Source organism: Thermobia domestica, chromosome 14, assembly GCF_964235325.1.
Source record: "Thermobia domestica chromosome 14, izTheDome1.hap1.1, whole genome shotgun sequence".
Lineage (NCBI taxonomy): Eukaryota > Metazoa > Arthropoda > Insecta > Zygentoma > Lepismatidae > Thermobia > Thermobia domestica.
This window is the reverse complement of record NC_137467.1, coordinates 120,672,487-120,691,134: the sequence shown is the minus strand read 5'-3', so window position 1 is coordinate 120,691,134 and position 18,648 is coordinate 120,672,487. Positions and strand designations below refer to the sequence as shown.

Here is an 18,648-nt window from a genome sequence, read left to right as displayed (position 1 = left end):
AATGCTTCTCCAATTGCCCGTGGAAGCATCTGTGTTGTTACCAGGGTTGGCAAAAACCATGGTTTTTATTTTAAAAAATAAAAAAAAAAGGTTTGGGTTTAAACCAGGATTTTTTGGTTTAAATAATTTACTCTGTGTATTTATATTAGATATGGACAGAAATTAGTTTGTTTCGTCTTGGTGTTATAATGCAACAACAAGGTTATGCTGGAAGGAGTCACCTAAGCTTAAAGCAGAATCCAAACCGTTTCTTTCGCACTCACTTCCTTACAGTGTTTTGGCTAATTCTTAGTTTCTTAGTTATGCTTCGGATACTTTCACCACCAGTACTAAGCACTTGAATTTTATGGCGAAGCATTTCTCTATCTGTTGATATTGTACTGTATTGCACGTTGTGCACCTGCACTTAAAAATATGAGTTTGCACTTTAAAAAAGACGTACTTTAAAAATAGTACATTTTAAATATACACGTATGTGGTTTAAAAATCCCTGCAAATCTGCCCAATAAATTCACATTAAAAACGGATCAAACTTATTTCTTTTTTGTGTAAACTTAATTTCTAACCCGCTTGAGCAATTTTCCGGAACAGGTGACGCCAAACAAATGCTCACAACTTTACACTAGTTAAAGCAGTTTCGCTGGCAGTTTTACAGCTTACTTATTAAATTATGCCAAAGGCAACAATGCGATCATTTGTCCGATAATAGACAGTATTCCTCACAAAATTGACCTCGTCATGCGCAGTATATGTAAACAAGACAGGTTCGTGATAATAACGTATACAGATAGACACAAAAAACGGAAGTGACGTAGATATGAAAAAGTATTCGGTCAAAACTAACCTACGAAAGAGTGGTTTTTAAAATATGGAACTTTATAGAGGTCAGTTTGACAATCTGTGTAACGCGAAAAATCAAGTAGGCTAACTTATAAAAACAGGGCGGGTCAGAAATTAAGTTTACACCCTGTATTACTTTAGGAGATCGAGTGTGTCAGGACACCGCACATACCTCTTAGAGGCAAGTCCTGGGCAAGGAATACTTTCAAGAGCTGTCTTCATAGTGAAGATTCTGGCCTACAGGAAAATCTAGGCATGCCTGCGGTAGCAGTTTTAATAAAAATCGTAGATTTAAATCGAATTCCTAAAATAATTTAATTTAAGGTGAAAATAAGTAAAATCCCGTTTTTGTTCTGTCATTTGGATTATGAAAGATAGTCATAATACAATGAGACGCAAATGTATGCACAGTACAATATAAAAATAAGGGTTTCACGCAGAGGATGATTAGGAAAAATCCCTTTATGAACGGGTAACGGAGCAATCCTGCTTTCTCTTCGTAACATAGGGTTTTTAAATCGTTAACTATTCCACCGGGGAAATCACTATCTCAACATTTAAGACGAAATTTCTTTTGTGTGCGCATACGTTTGTTCCTAGATAATATGGGCGTATGTAGAGGGGTCCGATCCAATCTAAGAAACTTATTCTTTTCATTATTATTATTATTATTACATTTTATAACTTTACGCGAAATTTATGTATTTTATATGTATTTCCAGCCGCAAGCTAATTCTGATTTTTTTAAAATATGCCCCTGCCAAATACCAGTAACTTGTTGCAATATCAAAGATGTGTAGGTACGCGCAAGTGTTCCCTTCCCCCAGCATTCTTGAGTCTTATCCAAAACATATTCCGGAAATATGAAGAGGAAAGTCCTTTTAAGCTCTATTTGTATATTTATTGATTAAAGTGTATTCTCTAATATTGGTTTATTATAAGCTATTTCCTTTTTTTTTTTTTTTTTTCCAAACAACCACTATCAATGTACGTTTATACACTATTTATATACAAAACTTCTTCACTCATTGAACAAGAGATAAATCGAATATGTAGCATGTGCTGTAAGCCATGAATGATATCGTTAACCCGAAAACAAGAAAAAAGCAAGAAAATTGCATATATTCATGCACGCAGTTAAACAAAATTATTTAATTAAGTAAACTATGCATTATTTTAAAAAGGAAGATCTTTCTTCGTTCTTTTCGAGCTTCAAATTTTCCTATGACTTCATTGAAATCTGAAATGCTGCTCGCTAGGGTTGGCTGGTTTAAACCAAAAAACGAAACATGTTCGTAAAAGTGTAAGTGTTCGTAAAATCTTGATGAACACACACTTGTGGGTTATCACGATTCACTCCCGTATATTATTCGTATTATATTCAGATCTAAATTCCCCATTCATTACTCGAAGAGATTATACTACGAAAGCATCTTTTTTTTTATAGGTTTATGAATGTTTCTTTTGTGATTTTTTATAGTTTATTATTATTGTTATGCAATTGCAATCAAAGAAAAATCTAAATATTGTTTCATCTCAATAATGTTTACTATTAATAAAATACATCGAAATGCCGTACTTTGGGGGAGGCGGGGGGGTCATACAAACCCCACGAGAGTCATTTATTAAAATCGGAAGTATCTTTGGTACCGGTATCTATTTGTGTACAAATAGGTCAGAGCCAAAGTGGACACAAACAATTCTTATCTTTATTCACTTTTCTTCCTGATATGCAAATTAAGTCGTTGTATTTCTTTAACTTGTACTAATAAAAGTCGTACTGAAGTAACTTGTACTGAAACAGTTCTGTACTCTGCACTATTTTGAAATTGTCCATATAATTCTGTATAATGGTTTCACTTGTGCAACTGTTTATCTTTTTGCCCGTTTGAAATGACTTTTGACAGTTTTATTAACAAGTATGTAAAGATCGGTAAAACGTATTTTTTATCAGGAATCCTTCGGGAGTGAGTCGGCAGACGTATCTCATTTATGGCCAATTGGTTCCTGTCTCGAGTTCAAATGGAGGACAATTCCTCTCGAATGTAAGCCGAGAAGCGGTTCGGATTCCGCTTTAAGCTTATGTGACCCTTTCCAGCATAACCCGATTGTTGCATAATAACACCAAGGCGAAACAAACTTATTTCTGTCCATATGTGATACAAATACATAGAGCAAATTATTTAAACCAAAAAAACCTGGTTTAAACAAAAAAAAAAAAAAAACGATTCAATAAAAACCATGGTTTTTGCCAACCCTGCTGCTCCCCAAGTTTTTCTGAATAGAAAGTATCTCTACCGCGAATATTTTCTGCTTATTTTCTTCAGGGTACAGAAACACACCTCTCCTCCGACAATATGCATTTTGTTAGCATTTCTTTGTATGAATATAAGGGACAAAGAGTCTATTTGCAGTAACCAGTATTTTTGTCTGCTGTTCTACTATAAAGAAACATGAAATCTAAGAATTTTTCCTTCGAAAATGAAAAAAAAAATATATATATATTAGTTTAACATTCCAGCAATTTAGGCTAAAGAAGACAGATGAGTATTGAAAGTGAATGATTTGAGTCAATTTTTCTATGCTCTCCGCCGGAAATCGAACACGGGCTCATGTGCACGAAAGACACAGAGCTAGGAATTAGACCAGTGGTAAGACATTTTCTGCTTCGACTCGATCGCTCCCCAGAACATGATATTTTTTTACTTTAAAAATAAAACCTATTGTCTTCGAACGACCGCCCTCCCCCTAACATTCAGAGCCTGGATCCATCCCCTGCTACCACCAGACGCATATTTGTTCTTTGCGAGTCTCTCTTTTGTGAATAACTTCTTTCTTCGAAGCGTCTATATCTCACCCACTCTATCAATTGAGTCAAGCGCTGCCAAGCGGAGGAATTCGTAACTATTACAGAAGCTAACTACATACCAGTGGCAGAAAAAGGTGCAACTGGAAGGGAGCAATACGAGAGGGTAGCAGCGACGCAGGAATAAATCCACTTCCTCATGTTAAGAGATAGGAGCTCGCTGCCATATGCTCAATGTTACTGCTTCCAGTGAAAACGCTCACTGCAACTGGAAATTTAAATCACTCTCTTCCTGTCAGTTTATTATTGATTTTTTTTAAAAAGAAATGCATCAATACTGTTTTGTGCTCAAGAGCAAAGGTTTATTTTTTTCCTGATACACTACTTTAATACCTAAGAAAAAAAAATGTAATGTTAATAAACGTTGCTGTACTTTTTCCTTAATGCATAAGAAACATTGTTTGGGATTGAAATAGGTTAACGATTGGGGATTAATTCAAAAGTGAATCTTAATATTATCACTTAAATGACCTAATTAACATTTAATACTAATTCCTAATGTTTTTCCTTCAGTTCGCGACTTGTATTATACAAGGAGAAGGTTTTGATTTAAATCAAGAAAATCGATTAAAATATATATAAAAAAATCAACAAAAATTATTTTTAAAAAAAAATCATGATTTTTTCCACCCTGGTTAACAGACGACAGAGGATAATGTGGCTGTACTTCAAATCCCTATTAACTAACCTAGGACGTGCATGCTACAGTAACGGAGCAAAATACAGAAATGCAGAGCGGAAACTAACACGAGGAAAGTTGTATCTGATCTAAATGTGATGAAATGGGCGAAAGTTTGGATGCTATCCCATTTTATGGAGGCATAAATTAGTAAAATCCACGGAAAAAAGCATGTTACATAATTTTACAATAGGATTGCACAAGTGATCGAAGTATGTAGGGATCTTACCTCCTATATGTATAATAAGGCAGAAATACGAAATTGAAAGTATATTCTTTACCACGAAGTACTTTACAGGAAAGACATGCTGAAGAAAAATGTTATGTAAAGGCAGTATACAAAGGGATAACAGAAGTGTTGCAAAGGACGTAAGGCATATTCATTTATGCCATATAAAGTATTTTTTCACTATCCTCATTTGTGCGTATACACACCGTCACTGACGTGCCTGCTCCCTTCGATTAGTGCTTTTTCATGGCAACATAGTACAGGTTGGATTCTGTTCTTAAGTTAATACTTTTTCTATGCACTGCGGTTTTTATGCCATTCTTGCATGCTCTATATTTATACTCCGTCTTCTTAAAAAGCCCATCTGCACCCATTAGTGGAATTGTCCTTTAAGACACACTTTCTAAGGCAGCAAGAGTGCATTTCCTACTAAGACAAGTTCATATTTCATGAATATAAGTATCTTTTGTAATGCAATCTAGTACAGGAAAGAAGCACCGATTGAGAATAGTATGTCACAAAAATGGTAACTTCCCAATTAAAATTAGTGAGAGCACATGAAAGAAGATTGTGTAAGAGATTAAATTTCACTGGCGAAGGAATTTTTCACAATGTTGGAAAGCAGAATTTCTTGTTTAGAAGTTTAATGTTACACATGTGAAACCATTACAAAGGACACACTCGGGTTAAAATGAATGACTGCATATTAGAAACAACCGTGTAATATACTAATTTTGACCAACGCAGTACTTCTGCATGATGTGGAAAAGTGCATTTATGTTTTAATTGTAGAGTTGCAAGTGTGAAACCATTACAAGTACTCCAACGTATGTGATTTTAAATGTATTTGTTTTCTTGTTTTTTCACTATCCTCGCTTTTGTGCATACCCTCCGTCACTGCTCGCCTATTCTCAGCTGACATACTCCCGCCTGTGCTCCCCTGCTACGCTCATTCCCACTCGGTTGGATATCATTCCCGATTTTAGTGGCAAACTAGTGCAAGTTGGCTTGTGCTACTTGCACAGTCGATTTTATACCAACGCGTATTTATATCGCTAAGGAAAGTTCTTGTCAAATGATTCTGAAGCCATGAATGTAACTTCTTCCTTAAGTCAACAACTTTAAAGATACCTGGAGTGAATTTAGTGATAAAATGATCACATATACCAGAATAGCACATTATGTCAATACGTACGCAATTATCTGGGCATGCGACAGAGTAGTAACCGCATGTTTTGGAGAATGGGTTAAGTGTTGTATCGCCGGACCAATTTTAGGAAATTTACCAGGTCAATTGGAGAATTTATTTAAGTTTGTGACGAAGAATGAATGAATGTCAGCTAAAGGGAATAGTAAAAGTTAAGAAAGTGTTTGTTATTTGTTGGATGTTTTTGATGATGTAAGTGGCACTGTATATAGAGGCGAATGGACTATTTTGCGGAGAGGTACACTTGTTTTACTATACGGACACATAGATTGTAAAATGTACAGAAAAATTTGGGCAGGTCTTTAATTTGTCCATTTTATGTCGAGAACAAAACCCAACCAACCTCTGTGGGGCTTCTAATTCGCTCCTCCTACTACTTATACTATGGATCCGTATAGTAATACGGCACGCCTAATGTAACGTAGTCTGACGTAACTTAATGTAATCCAACTAAATATAACCAAATGCAGTACATTTTCGTACTTTTTTTCGATTTTCAAATTGGTCTGGCGATACAGTACTAATGTGTAAAAGAATCATTTAAAGCAAGGTTTTTTTTTATATAGCTTTTCATATGCATGTTGGAATTTTTGATGTAGCAAGGACATGTATTTGATAGGGGGGGTCCGCCTTCACCTCCTCTTCAAGTTTATTTACACAGAACAGTAGAAGGGAGTTAGAATTAATCTTACAATGTCCGCTCCAGCTAATGTACTCACTCAGAAACGATAAATTACACTCTATTCATTTTATGAAAATGGATCAAAACTTTCCTAACCTTAAGCTAACCTGTTCTTACCCCTACTCTACCCTACTCTTTTAAAGCGGTCCTACTTATCGACGTGCAGCTGGAGCGTGTATTGTAAAGTTTACCCGGGTGGGGTTTATAGTACTGGTTGGAAACACGAGAAGGTAACATTCATCACTTTCGTTATTTCCGCACAGCAAGTAATTTGCAACACTCAACAGTTGGAAGGTACTAACTTTACGCACTAATAAACATAGATGAGTACGTATGTAGTAAAGAGCAAAGAAGGTATAAATATATACAGTACATAATGATTAACAATTAAGAGTGAACGACTAAAATGAAAGAGGAGTAATTCTAGTTAAGGAGTACTAAAATTACTACAAATAAATAGCATCACAATGTTGAAAATAGGTTCATCTTGGTGTAATCCCGGGTTTTTGTGCCGCAGAGTAGAGTAATCGGCTGTTATTTAGTATCTTCCGCAATCTTGCACATGTAAAATCTACAGTATTACTTCACAAAATATAGCTGAGTGAACTACAGCGAGCGAAGGAAGTTAGAAGTCCCGCACAGCCCTTTTATTTCAAATTTTAACACAATGTACACAAAAACAAGGTATTCGGTTCTGGAGCCATGAAACGAGTTGGGGGAAATACTAAATGCCATCCGAGTAATCTTTTGCAGATGGGGAGCAGAGAATAGGGTTAAATTTAAAAGTTGCCTCTCCGTTTTTTATTAAAATTAGGAAAATTTACAGGAGAAATGAAGATTTGGAGTTCATATGTGATGTCGAGGTGTGTAAGTTTGGCACTAAAGTTATATTTAATACGAGAAGATATGTGGATGTGGGTACTATTTGCAAGACTCGTAAGGTTCGATGATTCAGCAGCATGCCGATTTTGTCGAGAACAGAACCCAACGAACTCCCTGCGGGGCTTATAACCCGTTTTTACTGCTACTACTACTCCTAATCTTACTTATACTACGGATCAGTATAGTAAAACTGCACGTTTTAATGTTTTTACTGCTTTTTGTACGTTTGAAACTGGAGGGGTAACTCTAAACTTAAGCCGCCGAAAGTATACCTTTTGAAATCGTACTTTTTTCCCTTTCTTTTAACAGCCTTACATTAGCCTTGACTGGAGATTTCCTGTAAATATTTTCTTAAGAAAGGATTACTAATGTTCCACATTGCCAGCAATTAAAAATAAACAACTAGACCTAAAATCAAAATGATTGAAATATTTTACAGCTAGAAATGCCATATTAGTAAGTGAATGAACAGCTGTACACGAGAACTGTACTAATTCGAATCAATTTACGTAAAAATACCGGGTAAACTTTCACTATAACCTGTTCTTCTGATTCTTTTTTTCTTTCTTCTATACGAAGAAATTTTATCACTTACCAGCGTTTAATCCCAATATTAAACCAGGAAGCTGAAAGCACACAATTTGGTTTCGCAATATTGAAAGGGTTACCCCTTTGAAATAAGTTTTCCCTTATTTCTGTTTAGTATAAATGTTATATTAACTAATTTAAACCAGAAATAAATCCAAAATACCAACCCTTTTGTCACTTTACACAATAGCTCCTCACTTCGACGAGGACGAACACTTCCTATATTTCACGTTACTATATGCCTGCCCTCTATGAAGAAATTTTGGAGTCAGATCTGTAAACAAAATAAAACTGACTCACGCAACTCGAAAAATCGGGTTAATAATGCATAATTAATAATATAACTTAATTATATATCTTTTCAAAACATTTATCCTTAACACTTTATAAACACTATGGAAAATAAGAAGTAAAAGCAGTTATTCAAAAATGAGTAAAAATAAAACAGCCGGTAATACTCATATATATATTGACATCGCACATTACAAGGTTATTGGGACCGTCGAGCTTTTTTAAAAAAAAAGTAAAAATAAAATAAAGAACATAAAAAGTTACTTCACCATCGGGTCTCCTTTCAATTTTATACAGTGCTCATTATATTCAAAAGATTCTAATTCTACGGAAATATAAAATACGATTCGCATAGAGGAGGGTAGTACACTAGGAATGACTCAACATTTTTATTTCTTTTGTTTAATTTCCGACTTTTTCTTGTAATTATTATATTTTATTTTGAGAAGAGCGGAAACACGAAAAAATAGGGAGAAATAAAGGCAAACCATTATTTTAGATACTAGTTAGCTGAAAATTAAGAATAAATGTTATTTTAAATAATATCCCTCTATTTAGTGGCTAAGATCACTAATTCTGCAAAGTCATATAGTAATTATTACGTGTCCTTGAATAGCTACACTTGACCTGTGATGAATGTCGATTGCCTTGTGAAGTTTGTCTTGCTAACATCAACTAATAAAATGGTTTCATATTATACTAATAAATATAAATTGAGTTATTAGATGGAATGGGTTGGGATTGAACCACAGAACAGTATGTAGGTTAATTTCGGAACTGTGCCTTCAAGTGACAGGAGAAGCTTGTTTGCTGTGTGTCATTGGGTTGAATTATATGGGAATGTTGAACCTTCTTTCCTAGTTGACTCGAAAGTTAGAATCTGTGACATACCATTATATTTCCCCGATTTCTTATAATATATATATTTAGGTGCACCCAAAAAGGAAAATATTTTCTAATCACATTACAGTTGATACAATAGGCAATTACATTCCAGATATAGGCAGTAGTTGGAAAAACATAAGCGGAGTAAGCAAAATAATATACTGTATAATTGGAAGATAGTATTTCAATATATGAAACTACGTGATACCGGGTTCGATTCTCAGTGGGAGACAAAAATTTAAGTTTATTAATTATTCGTTTACTTTAGCCTAAAGATCATAATCGTGGAACGTTAAACTAGATAGGTACCGGTTATAACAAATTCGGGAGAATAAGCAAACTCCGTTATGAGTGAAGATACAAAAAAAAAATGGAAACTTGTTGGAAATAAGTGGTATTCAATCTAAAATGGTAGAATAGCACCAAACGTTTGAGCTTCACACTTCTAACATGGGACATCACCCAATTATCCGGCTCCGATCTTTTTTTTTTTTTTTTTTTTTTTTTTTGGCTGATAGAGGACATGTATGTATTATTTGTTATGACAGAAATTTTTGCCATGGTGCATGTTTTCTATTTTTCTATAATTTTTAAGAGTTCTGATGTGGTTATTCGAGATTACTGCAGAAGTCCCTTACTACCCTTTGTAAACGAAGTGTTAATGAAAACCGGACTAGAATGTAATAAGAAAGACAATGGTGAAGTTAGTTTTAAGATACGCCCATTTGAGAACAAGTTACAGCCATATTAATTGTTTATACTTAGTATGTTAGTAAGTCCCTTACCTCCGCTTCTAACCTGAGTATTAATGATAATAAGTGGATAAAAGCTTCGGTAATACATATTATGCCTAGAGGGAAGTGATACGGCAAGGGTATCCTTGACGGCAGCCATCTTAAAATCCGCCATTTTGAATTAAAGAGGTTTTGAAAAATGAAAACCATAGCATGTGACACTTCATTTTAATAGTAAATTCCCCCTCCCCCAAAAAACAATAGTATTCTTATTTTTGTTCTATAGTTAACTAGTATGAATTTAAGACTGCTTCTAATGTGCACCAAACGTCCATTATTCGATCTTTCAAATTGGCAATACTCCTAATTTTCACAGCATGTTTTAAGATTCTTACAGGCACTTTGCAATCGTTGTCATGGCTTATGTTTTCTGAATTTATTACTTTTTTTTTTTTTTTTTTTTTTTTTTTTAGTTGCGATTTGTCAGTTCATGAATAGTGTTGGGATATTCATCCAGCAACCTTTCTGAATTTTGAAGACTTGCCATGTAATTATTTATTTTCTATGCCATGTAATTATTTATTTCCTATACCTGCCCTTCAAAAACTCGTTTACTGACATGAATCATCACACAACGAAAGAACTCCAATTTTGCATTCAGGTAATACCGAAGATGTAGCTTGTAATGGATAGTAGACGAGACGTGAAATCAAATGAAAATTCACTTCGAAAAGGAAAACGAAATATCATTGTTGTGTAAATCAATGATCTTTTGTTTTGTTTTATATTTATTTCTTTATTGTATATTTGTTTATTTTCTATGGCAATTTTTTGGCTAGTCAGACAAAAAAGTCATTCGTTTTCTAGTGATTGTTGTCGATGGTTCATGTTTGTAAGATTTATAATCAGTATTGATCAGTAACTCGATTAAGTTACACCTCTTTATAATCAAGTTACCTGTTTTTATACTATGTTCATAGTATAAACAGTGTGTTGGGAAGGGGCGCGGTGGCTCAGTGGTAGAGCGTTCACTTCCGGTGCTTGGGGTCCCTGGTTCGATCCCAGCTCGCACCGTGTGGACTTTGTGGTGGACAAACACCGTGCTCGTAGGTTTTCTTGGGGCTCTCCCGTTTCCCCCCCCCCTTTCTTCATTCCACCATTTCATTCATTCCTCATCATCACCGTCTCCTTTAGCCTAACCGGCATAGCCGTGGGACGTAAAACTTAAAGGTTTCATTTCATTTACAGTATGTTGGGAACAGTCATATTATGCCTCTTTGATATTTTCTATCATTGCTGCTGTTCCTTTAAAGTTGTATTTATTAAAAATATTTTATTGTTTGTCGTTTGCGGTCGAAAGAATCGAAATTTTGAGGAACCCTTTACGGTAGTGCGGTAAAGCTGTGGCTGTATGTAAGTATTACCCCTGAAAAAATTCAGAAACTTAGGATAATATCTTCTGTTCTGGCAAGGTCTCTGAAGTTTCGAAAATTTGAAAAAAATAGGAAAAATCTAAAATTTTGTAAATTTTCAATAGAATCGTAGACCATATTGGTGTAGGATGGAAAAGTTGTACCTACATGTAGGTATTATCTGTGCGAAATTTCAAAATCCTAGAATCATATCTTATGTTCTGGCAGGGGTGCAAACGTTTGAAAATTCTTTGAAAAATTCACAATATTTATGTTTTTTCTTTTAATACTATACATTTATCACAGGATCTTTCATCGTAGTAACGAAAAGTTGCGATTACATATATTTAACAACTATAAAATGTTTCAGTACTCTGTAATAATAAAGGAACCGGCATTTCTGACCGATCAAAGAACAAAGCGACTAATATGTATCGGCCCGGTCGTTGTGCAAGAAACGAGGAAAATTCAAAAGCGTCTCAATAGAAAGTCAAATGGTCTTCTTTGTAATTCTGAAAGTAATGCCTCATTCAGCTCGTTTCATGGCTCATCGTTATCGGACCAGGATATGCAGTTCACAACAATAAATTCAACATCCTCAGATAAAGAAGACGCAAACAAAATGGAGGTGGACGTCGGTACAAGTGCACGTTCTTTGTCTCGAACAACGTCGTCCTAAATGCTACTGAAGCTTACACATACCGCCATATTAAGTCAAAGATTCGGGGTATCGCTGCAAGCCATTGCCGCAATAGCCAGAGGTGTTTTACACAACGTAGCCTTAATCAGCACATTGTATGCAACGTTAGTGGTTGACAAGAGCAAAATATCAAAAGGAAGATCTCGAACTATGAAAAAACTAAGAAGTGAGAGTTTGGAAAATGCATGTGGTCCTATTTTAGGTCTTCACTTTAATGGTGGACTTAACTACATTGTCAAGACAGAAGCTTGGCGAGAAGTACTTCAGAGAACATTAATAGAAGAACATTATTCTCTTGCGAAGAACCTCTTTCTACGTTGGACACGTTACACCTACCTCTAGATCTAGTCTGGACATTTCTGAAAATATTATCAACTATATCACAACAGAGGTGCTTGGAGGTCTCAACAGCGTTATTGTGCTTGGTTGTTATGGAACACCGGTGAATACTGGAGTCCATAATGGAGTACTGCGCCGCCTTGAATTGAAGTTAGGCAAACCTGTTCAATGGGCTGTTTGCCTCTTCATTTTAATGAATTACCCCTACGTACTTGTTCTTGTTCCTTGATGGCCCCACTTCTGGTCCTTCCTCTTACTCTGGCAGCATTAGAAAGTCTTTGGACGGCTGTGAGCAGCTTCCATTAGTAACATACGAGAGCCAATTGATTGTGCCTTGCCTTCCATTGAACCATCCATTCCTAGCAAGGATCAAAAATATCTGGTGGATATTGTTCTTGCCATTTCCTCAGAAATCTGTCCAGCAGATTTACCCAAACGCGATCCAGGGCGACCCAACGCGTCTCGCTGGTTGACAACAGCGAACATGATCTTACGGCTGTATGTTTCTACAACGAAACCTTCGGACGGCCTAAACACCATAGTAGAGTTCAGTTCATTATGAGAGTGTATGTTCCATTCTGGTTCCGTATCAAAATTCAACATTCAATTAAGGATGGAGCTCGACACGTACACCAATTCATTGTAACCTCTAGATATTTGGACAAAACTCACCTTGACGTAATCAACAATGTGATTTCGCGAAAGGTTTTCGTCGCATCTCCAGAAAACATTTGATTGCGATGCTAACCGACAAAAGAGCACATGTTCGAAGAGTTACAATAGCAAGAGCCAGAGAAGTTGAAGCAACAGGTGAAGCTGATTGTGTTCGCAAATTAAACATTCCTAAAATAAATTTTGAAGCTAAGGACTACATTTACATGATCAACTGGCAGACAACCCAAGTGACCCCACCACCACTCTTGAATAACATAACATCCTAGGATCTGCAAACCATGCTGAAAGAAGAGGTACCAACTGAATGGTCATTCGCTGAGTTCCCATGCCACACCCAAGCTTTGGAAAGAACTGTACAACTAGTTACGGAGGCATCCATGAAAGTTTTCGGTCATGAAAATCGTGACGACTTCATTCGGACTACCTTGAAATCCAGAAAAAGTATGCCATCATTCAGGTTCAAGGGTCGGTATAATATGTGAATTGTGAAACCTTCGCGAAAAATTTTCACAAACTTGAGATTGAAAGTCGACAAGCTTTATAAGGTATTCGTTTATTTTTCTGTTCTTCTGTTAATGTTAAAATATAAACATTAATATTCTAATATGTAAGGTAGGTGAAACATTTGAAGCCTAATAACTGTGTAGTTCTAAAATGTTGCTGCTTTACTTGAAACAAATGAGTAATTGTGATTGAAAGAATATGGTTTTACTACTAGTAAGAAAAAATATGTAAGTTCAGGCCAACTGCCAGAAGAGAAAGATTTATCCCACGGTTCTGAAACATTTTATGGTAGTTAAATATATGTAAACGCAACTTTTCATTACTACCATGAAAGATGCTGCGATGAATGTATAGTATTAAAAAATAAAAAAAGATAAATGTTTTGAATTTTTCAATGAGTTTTCAAAACTTTGCACCCCCTGCCACAACATAACTTATGATTCTAGGGTTTTGAAATTTTGCACAGGTATTACCTATACGTAGATATAACTTTTCCGCACTACCGCGAAAGGGCCTACAATTCTATTGAAAATTTACAAAATTTTGGATTTTTCCTATTTTTTTAGGCCTTGCCAGAACAAAGATATTATGCTAAGTTTCTGAAATTTTGCAGGGGTAATACTTACATGCAGGCACAACTTTTCCCCACTACTGCAAAGGAATCCCCAAATTTTCGATTTTTTCGACCCCCCTATTGCGCAACCTGTAGGCTACATTTCTTGATAATTTTGTGTTCGTATAACACCAATTTGTTTTAATTTCATTTGTATTTCTTTACGTCACATAGGTCCATAGGTTCCTTATGTATTCTGGTTTAAAATAAATAATTACATTGCAAGTCCTCAAAATTCAGAAAGATTGCTGGATGAATATCCCAACACTATTCACGAACTGACAAATTGCAACTCTTAAAAGATGTAATAAATTTAGAAAACATGAGCCATGACAACAATTGCAAAGTGCATGTAAGAATCTTAAAACATGCGGTGAAAATTAGGAGTGTTGCCAATTTGAAAGATCGAATAATGGACGTTTGGTGCACATTAGAAGTAATCTTAAATTCATACTAGTTAACTATAGAATAAAAATAAGCAAACTATTGGCTTTTTGGGAAAATTTACTATTAAAATGAGGTGTCACATGCTATGGTTTTCATTTTTCAAAACCACTTTAATTCAAAATGGCGGATTTTAAGATGGCTGCTGTCAAGGATACCCTTACCGTATCATTTCCCTCTAGACATAATATGTATTACCGAAGCGTTTACCCACTTATTATCATTAACACTCGGGTTAGACTTACGCACTTAATACTCGGAGGTAAGGGACTTACGCACATACTAACAAGTAAACCTTACGTTTGGGTGAATCGAGTTGCTGACTGAGACACATATGAGAAAGTAGTACTAAATGTGGTCAGTATTTCAGTGAAGTTGTAGGTGCGAAGCTCCAGGGGTTTAGGAGATACTGCTACCAGAACATCACATGGAAGTACAGAATAGTCTTCATACAGTTGGAGGTATAAGCTCTGTAAGACCTCTTGTAACGACAAAAGGTGAATAACAAATATATGGGTACATATTAGGACTAGTGGGAAGTCATATAGTAAGGGTATACCTGACGGCGGCCATCTTGAAATCCGCCATTTTGAATTAAGGTTAAGTTTTTAAAATAGGAATAGGGTCATGTGATACATGATTTAAGGCGCAAATTTAACCAGAAGAACAATCGTGACGTTAATTTTGATTTACGCGCAATGGATAAAAAGTTACAGGGAAATTAAATATTGTTGCAGCATATGTATTAGTCCTTTACCCCACCTTGTAAATTTTGTGTTAATGATAATAATTAAATTAAATGCAGGTGGATAAATATTAGGTCTGTGGTAAGAGTTGCCTTGATGGCGGCCATGTTCAAATCCGCCATTTTGAATCAGACAAAAGTTTTAAACAAAACGCATAACAGTGACACCTTATTAATAGCAAATTTTACCATAAATCCAACGGTATAACCATTTTTGGTTTATCATAAACCAGCACAAAATTAAATGGGAATAGAGTAATGCAATAGATGACTTTGGGCTAGAAGTTAATCAAAAATACAATGGTGGCGTTACAATGTTAGCTGTTTGATGCTGTACTTGCACGCCATTTCGTTGCTTTTCTTGTATCCTGTTCACATCTACTTCTCGCTCGCTATTTAAAACTTCTGTCTGATTCAAAATGGCGGATTTAAACATGGCCGCCATCAAGGCAACTCTTACCATAGACCTAATATTTATCCACCTGCATTTAATTTAATTATTATCATTAACACAAAATTTACAAGGTGGGGTAAAGGACTAATACATATGCTGCAACAATATTTAATTTCCCTGTAACTTTTTACCAATTGCGCGTAAATCAAAATTAACGTCACCATTGTTCTTCTGATTAAATTTGTGCCTTAAATCATGTATCACATGACCCTATTCCTATTTTAAAAACTTAACCTTAATTCAAAATGGCGGATTTCAAGATGGCCGCCGTCAGGTATACCCTTACTATATGACTTCCCGCTAGTCCTAATATATACCCATATATTTGTTATTCACCTTTTGTCGTTACAAGAGGTCTTACAGAGCTTTTACCTCCAACTGCATGCAGACTATTCTGTACTTCCATGTGATGTTCTGGTAGCTGTATCTCCTAAACCCCTGGAGCTTCGCACCTACAACTTCACTGAAATACTGACCACATTTAGTACTACTTTCTCATATATGTCTCAGTCAGCAACTCGATTCACCCAAACGTAAGGTTTACTTGTAAGTATAAACCATTAATATGCCTGTAACTTTCCCCCAAATAGGCGTATTTTAAAACTTACTTCACATTGTCTTCCTGATTAAATTCTAGTCCGAAATTATATATCATATTACAATATTCCCATTTCAAAAACTTGACCTTAATTCAAAATGGCGGATTTCAAGATAGCTGCCGTCAAGGTCATACGTACCATACGACTTCCCCTTAGGCCTTATATGTATCTACATGGTTGTATTTTCTTTAACACTCCGTTTACAAAGGGTAGTAAGGGACTTCTGCAGTAATCTCTAATAACCACGTCACAACTCTTAAAAATTATAGAAACATAGAAAACATGCACCATGGCAAAAATTTCTGTCAACAAATACGCCAAAAAGGCGTAACTGCAATTTTATTAGTTTAGAGGCTTAAGTGATATGTGCCTCTCTGGCACAGAACCAAATGCTAATAACTCAGTTATACCTTTATATCATTTTCGAATAACGTTCCAAGGATAGAGATTTTCATTAAGGCGTCTTGGCACAAGAAAATTGAATCCATTATACATGTCCTCATAGCATTACCTCCAAATTTTAAAATTCGACAGTTACGTCCTTTTGGCGCTCAACCATCGACATGTCCTCTATCAGCAAGATAATAATAATAATAATAATAATAATAATAATAATAATAATAATAATAATAATAATAATAATAATAATAATAATAATTGAAATCGGACCCGGACAATTGGGTGATCTCCCTTGTAAGGTCCCATAAGTTAAATGGAAAAGCAACGTTGCCAGTTCAGTAGGTTGTTCCCTTGTACCCTCCTCCGGTGCCAGATTGGTCACATTGGATACTTGGCAATCGCCAAGGGCCCGAGGCTCGAAGGGGCCTGCAGGGATCACGAGGCGCAGGACTCGCAGGCAGGCCTTGGTCAAATTTGTGCAATGCTATCTTGAACCTTGCTATCGAAAAGGTTGCGGAAGCGTAAGTCCGTCTTTCTGAAAAAGGTATTCTCGGGCGCCCTTTGCTCATATCAGTACGGTCCTGTAAGCCGCTAAAACGTAATTTGTTCACTGCTTTCAAATTTGTTTTTTATCCTCACATGCGAGAACGTATTTTCTAATAAAAATCGTTAAAACTAGACTAAGATCTACGATAAATCAGAACTACTTGTCTCCTTTATTTTTTATTTTTATTACTATTTTTTTTTTTTTTTTTACTTTTACAGAAAAAGATTTATTCCAGAAGAAAAAGAAAACGTAATTTAATTAATTGCCTCTTCAAGCAGGGACGGTTCTAAACATTTTTTAAATGTAAGCAAACAATAATTAGGTGCTCCCACTTAAATTATAATAAAAGAATAGCGAGTTGTAATAGACAAACATTCCTCAAGTAATTGTTATAATTGCAAATTTCTTCTATATCTGCAGTCTCCTTGGGAACATTAACGAAAAATAGCGAAATTATAACTAATTGACTGTGGATGAATACTGAACAAAGTTCAAATTTTAATAATAATAGCATTTCTTTTATTAAATAAGACAGGACACAACTAAGATATATACTTAAGATGTATTTTGACAAGTATAACGGAAACATAAAAGTCGAAACAGAATAAATCTCATGAGCTTCAAGTCTAACATTAACACAGGTTTGATTTTGACAAAGACGTATGTTCTTATGCTTCATTAAAGGCATATTTACATAGTATTTTCTAGTGATATGGCTATTGTAATTAGCTTAATTTCTCGTTTTCTTTGTTGCTGAAAAGTTCATGTGATGAAGAGACTTTTCTGACTTTTAGCGATGCGCACGAGTCGAGACATGTCTCGAGTCTCGACTCGACTCGACTCGAATTCGAGTCGAGACACACTTTGTAAAATTCGAGACGAGACGAGACAAACTTATTTCTCGACTCGAATTTTCGAGTCGAGACACGAGTCGAGTCGAGACATCACGTAAAAATCTCGACTCGACTCGAATGTCTCGAAAATTTTTCCATAATTTTTAATATTATTTTGAAGAAAGTACTCATTCAGAAACACTCAGCAGGAGAATTTCGGAAACTGCAGGTCTTGTCAGGTTTTCGAGGTGCTGTGGAGAGTGTCTTCAACAAGTTTCGAAACCAAGGGGAAACGACTTCCAAACATCGAGGTGGTTCCCCCCCCCCCACCTCATTACGTATGTCGGACGTCGTATTCTGGGCAGACTGGTAAAGCAGGACAGCAGCGAACTGCGTCGGAACTAACATAAAAGTTTAATGCTGGGCAAAGTACAAGTGTTTCTTAACTAATGTTGTAAAATTTCCGGAAATTTTGAACCTGTTGGAATGAAACAGTTTTTT

General features: G+C 35.5%; 1 protein-coding gene across 3 annotated transcripts in view; it reads right to left on the bottom strand.

Moving 5' to 3' along the window:
- Nucleotides 1-18,648, bottom strand: part of Kr-h2 (transmembrane protein 33-containing Krueppel homolog 2) — a 144,001-nt gene that overhangs the window by 64,892 nt on the left and 60,461 nt on the right. Inside the window, exon 2 of one of the 3 annotated variants that reach the window (XM_081738769.1) lies at nt 8,141-8,247. The exons of 1 other annotated variant lie outside the window; for it this stretch is intronic. The gene's annotated coding sequence lies outside the window, so the exon portion shown is untranslated. Of the gene's footprint in view, nt 1-7,980; nt 8,118-8,140; nt 8,248-18,648 lie in introns of those variants that run through there. One more of the 3 variants, XM_081738771.1, reaches the window with a different exon arrangement.